Source organism: Nansenia antarctica (assembly GCF_963989245.1).
Source record: "Nansenia antarctica genome assembly, chromosome: 12".
Lineage (NCBI taxonomy): Eukaryota > Metazoa > Chordata > Actinopteri > Argentiniformes > Microstomatidae > Nansenia > Nansenia antarctica.
In genome coordinates, this window is record NC_137682.1 from 19,336,239 (window position 1) to 19,341,238 (window position 5,000).

At 48.4% G+C, this 5,000-nt stretch overlaps 1 protein-coding gene across 1 annotated transcript in view; it reads left to right on the forward strand.

Moving 5' to 3' along the window:
* Window positions 1-5,000, forward strand: part of neto1l (neuropilin (NRP) and tolloid (TLL)-like 1, like) — a gene marked incomplete at its 5' end in the record, with an annotated part of 106,872 nt that overhangs the window by 72,806 nt on the left and 29,066 nt on the right. The window lies entirely within an intron of this gene.

The window sequence follows — 5,000 nt, forward strand, 5'->3', positions numbered from 1 at the left end:
CAACAACATTATACACAGTAAGAACAGTCCAGTATGTTTTAACATCCCCCAGCCTGTCTCTGATCACCCTGACCAAGCCGGCCGGAGGGGGAGTTGTACAGTCTTTTTACGGCAGGCAGAAAGGATCTCCTATAGCGCTCCTCGGAACAGCGTGGTTGTAGTAGCCTGTTGCTAAAGGAGCTTCTCCGCTCGGCCACAGTGTCATGTAGGAGATTGTCCATGATGGCCAGGAGTTTGGTCCTCATCCTCCTATTGGCCACCTCCTCCGCAGTGTCCAGGGTGACACCGAAGACAGAACCAGCTTCCCTAATAAGCTTGTTCAGCCTCTTGATGTCACCTTCCTTGATGCTGCCCCCCCCCCCCCCAGCATACCACCACGTACAGGACTGCGCTGGCCACCACTGACTGGTAGAACATGTTCAGCAGAGTCCTGCACACACCAAAGGACTTAACACTAGAACAGTCGTGCCTTTTTACCGACTAAAAGAGCCGCCTTCCTCGTCTCTTTGCAATGGTCAAGCTGCTATTTACACACAACGACCACTAGTTGGCCGCTTGTGAATTAGCCTGCTTCCTACACAGAAAAAAACGGCAAAATAGCTTTATATCAGCTTATCCTGTTGTGATTTTAAAAATATAAGGACACTGGCTGGTAGAACGCACATATCTAGGAAAAGTCATGAAAGGAGGGTCCTGAAATTTGATAGTGCAAAGATATAACATGTTTCTTTACTGACAGGGGTCAAATTTACCCCTCTTGGCTCTTCTAGTGTTAAGCCTCCTTAGGACATTGAACTTTTGGAACTGAAGACTTCGCCCATATTATTTGCCACGTGAGTTTTCCTATGCTATTGTTGTGGTTGCATATACCCCCCCCTCTCTGCTGACCCAGAGGCAGCATGTGAGACTATGCACGCTGTTATCACCAGACTGCAGACTCAGCACCCCAGTATATTTATTACAATCCCCCCGAGGATTTTTTAACCATGTCACCCTGACAAAAACACTGGCAACGTTCTCCCAGTTTGTGAAGTGTTCTCCTCACTAGGGAGAACAAGATACTGGACCTGTTATATGCTAATGTAAAGGAAGGTTACATCTCTACAGCACCCCCAGCCGCCCCCCACACACAACCCCCCCTCCCCCCGTGCCCTCGGGTGCCCCGGCCACTTTGGCGACTCTAGATAACCATCGAGGCGATCGCGCGCCCCCCCGTGGCGGTGACGTCTCATTCGAGACTCATGTCTGCCCGCTCAACTTCCGATGGTACTTTCTGTGCCTACCATGGTGACCGTGGGTAACGGGGAATCAGGGTTTGATTCCCGGAAGAGGGAGCTTGAGAAACGGCTACCACATCCAAGGAAGGCAGCAGGCGCGCAAAATGACCCACTCCCGACTCGGATGGGACCACAACCTAGTCCACCTCATACCCAGGTATAAGCCCATGACATCTAGTGCGGCAGCGCTCTGTGTCCACTAGGACTGTGAGGAGATGGACGCAGGAGACCGATCCAAGGCTCTGCAGGACTCTTTTGAGCCAACTGGACTGGGTCAGGTTCTCTGCAAGTGACATGGGGGGGAGGACATCAATAGTCTTTCACGTTGCATTTTGGGACTACATGAACTTCTGTGTGGAGAACACAGAACGTACAACCTAGGTTGCAAGTGTTTTTTTCCTAACAACAAAGTCTTGGATGTTACAAGTGACCTAAAGGCCCAACCTCAATGACACGATGAGAGCCTTCAGGTCCGGTGACGAGGAGGAACTGAAGCGGGGCGGCTGTGGCTCAGGAGGTAGAGCCGCTGTCTAATGATCGCAAGGTCGGCAGATCGGCGGTTCGAGCCCCGGCTGGCCACATGTCGAAGTGTACTTGGGCAAGACACTGAACCCCAAATTGCTCCCAATGAGCGGGCGTATGAATGTGTGTGTGTGAATGGGTGAATGAGAGGCCATTGTAAAGCGCTTTGGAATAAGGCGCTATATAAGTCAGTCCATTTACCATTTAAGCCGGTACAAGGGAAGCTGCTGGAGGAGAGCAGGGACACCTACAGGCGGAGGATAGAGGACAGCCTGCAGGACAACAATGCAAGAGAGGTGTGAAGCAGCTTGAGGAAGATCACCGGTGCTACAAGACGAAGATCACCGATACAAGCGGGGCTAGAGATCTGGACAAGTGGCTGGAGATCTGGACCGATGACAAGGCCAGTGAGTTCGACCAGTTCTTGGACAGGTTTGGCTCCGGGGGCTCATTGTCACACAGCTCCACCAACGACTTTCCAGGACTCCATCCTCCTTCTCCTTCTCCTCCCCACAGCTCCCCCAGCCCTGCTCATCTATTGGTCCAGCCCCCTCCCCTTCCCCCTGTTCTGTCTGGATCCTCCCCTCTCATGTTTGGACCCATTCACACCTCTCATCTACCCCATTGTCCCATCGAGTACCCTCTCCCTTCCCTTTCCTCCTCTGACTCCATTCTCTCCTCCCCTCCATTCCCCTCCTTCTCCAGCCCTACCATTGTGACAGGGTCTGGTGAACAATTCCCCAAGTAGGGCTAATAAATATATTATTATTATTGTTATTATTATTATTATTATTATTATTATTATGAAAGTGCAGTTTGTAAGCTTTCAAATTATAGATCAAAAATAGTTGAATCAGAATCCAAAATTGCTTTTATTACATCAATGTACGGGTACACAGAGTAACATTCTTAGGTTCGGGTTCATTCGGCATTGGCATTGCAGTAGAATACAAAATCAATAATAAAATAAGCAGGATAAAAAATAAAAAATCACAATCAACAATGGTAATGGTAGTGTCAGTAGTAGCAATAGCAGCAGAAAGCAAATCAAAATGTCAATATTATTAATGTAATCGTCATTAGGCTACAGGAAGTTCAAGTAGTCAGGTTGAGCAAAAAGCAAAAAGAAACAAAAAGAAGACGATATGCTTATATGAATGTTGGTACACCTCAAACGGAGAATTGGAGAAAATCGCTCCGAATCAAAACACGTGTTTGCAACCATCATGTAGGCAGCTACCTAGCAACTAAAAAGAAAACATTGCTATGTGTTCTAACATATAACTGCATGTTTTAGCACATCTACACATAATTAGATGATCACACAGTCCTTGCTTTTCAGATTCAGATTCAATGTAATTGTCATTGACAGAGTACAAGTACAAAGATAACGAAATGCAGATGATCACACAGCCCTCTTGCTTTTGAACACATCCTAAAAATGTAAGTTTGTTTACAAGCCACGTATCACTAACCCAGTAGCTTACGAAGCAGAACGGCAGACGAAACAGTGAATCCAACGTACATATTAGAAGTATTTAGTGATCCTAAAACTGTTGTTTGTTATATTGAGTGGGTCATTTGCACGACTTGAGAATTGCCGACGTTTTCACCAGACCCTGTCACCTTTTCTCACTCCACAACTCTTCAGCGCCTCCCATCATTCTGCTCCCTGACACCACTGCCATAGCCAACAACCCCCCCCCCACCACCATGGCTCAGATGAAGAGAGAGCTGGGGAAAAACTCTCTCACCAGGAAGGCTACGGGACCTGACGGTGTGAGACACAGTGTGTCAAAGTCTGTGCGGTACCAGCTGCCTGCAGTACTCCAATAACCTCTTTAACCTGAGCCGCCTCAGTCTGGAAAAAGTCCCATCAATGTGGAACAAAAACATCTTGCCTGGTACCGGTACCAAAGAAAAGCCACCCCAGCATTCTGAATCACTATAGACTGATAACCTTGACATCCCACATCATGAAGACCTTGGAAAGACTGGTGCTATAGAGGGGCGCTTAGGTGGCGTAGCGGGTTAAGCATTGACCATGTAACCGCAGGGTCCCCGGTTCGATTCCGGCTGGGGACATATCCTCCTCTCTCTCTCACCCATCCTTCCTGTCTAAATCGCTACTATATCTGTGCTATAGCACAAATGAGGCCCCTGGTGAAGACATCCTTGGACCCCCTTGCAGTTTGCCTACCAGGCGGTGTGGATGATGCCATCATCTACTTGCTACACCGAGCTCACTCCCGCTGTGAGGAGCCCTGTTCTTTGACTTCTCCAGTACATTTAACACCATACAGCCCTACTTCACTACTTAGCGGATAAGCTGCTGACGATGCAGGTGTACAAATGCATTGTTTCCTGGCTTACGAACTACCTGACCCAACAGGCCACAGTGTGTAAGGCTGCAGGGATGTTTGTCGAGTTCTGGCTCCCTTCCTCTTCACCCTCTATACTCAGACTTCAGGCACAACACAGATACTTGCCATCCGTAGACGTTTTCGGACGATTCTGCTATCGCTGGATGTGTCAGTGGAGGAGTACAGAGGACTCGTGGATAGTTTTGTTGAGTGGTGTGAGCGGAAACACCTGCTAGACAATAGGACATGGTGGTGGACGTTAGGAGGACTAGGGTCCGCCGGTCTCCTGTTCCCATCCAGGAAGAGGAAGTGGAGGTGGTCCAGAATGCTGTGATACTGGCTGATGTCACCGTTCGTTTCTGTAAATTAGCCTTAGTTGAAATGATATGCTTTCTGTCTTAATACTGTTCGACTTTTTGGACCACTGGGACAGATCTCCCTTGAGTACTGGGTTAAGGAGGGGGTTGGACGGGATACCGTCTCTGATGAAAAGTATTGGTTGGTTGGCAATATTTACGATCCTACCTGCCCTGCACATGACGATATTTACGATCGTATCTGGAGAGCACACAGTGTGTACGTACTATGTCTCACACACACACACACACACACACACACATCAACAGTAGTACTGAATACTTCTCTGGCTGTAACGTTGCCCCAGTGAGCGGTCACGGCACGGCTGGCTGATAATATATGCGTCCATTTGATTTATTGCACAGCTGATTGATTTGGGTGTTATCTGATGTCCTTCCAGGGTCGCAAATCAAAACCATATGCCCTTGTCTCCCTTCCAACACCCTTCTGAGTCAGCCATTAAAGCCTGGTCATCACCAGA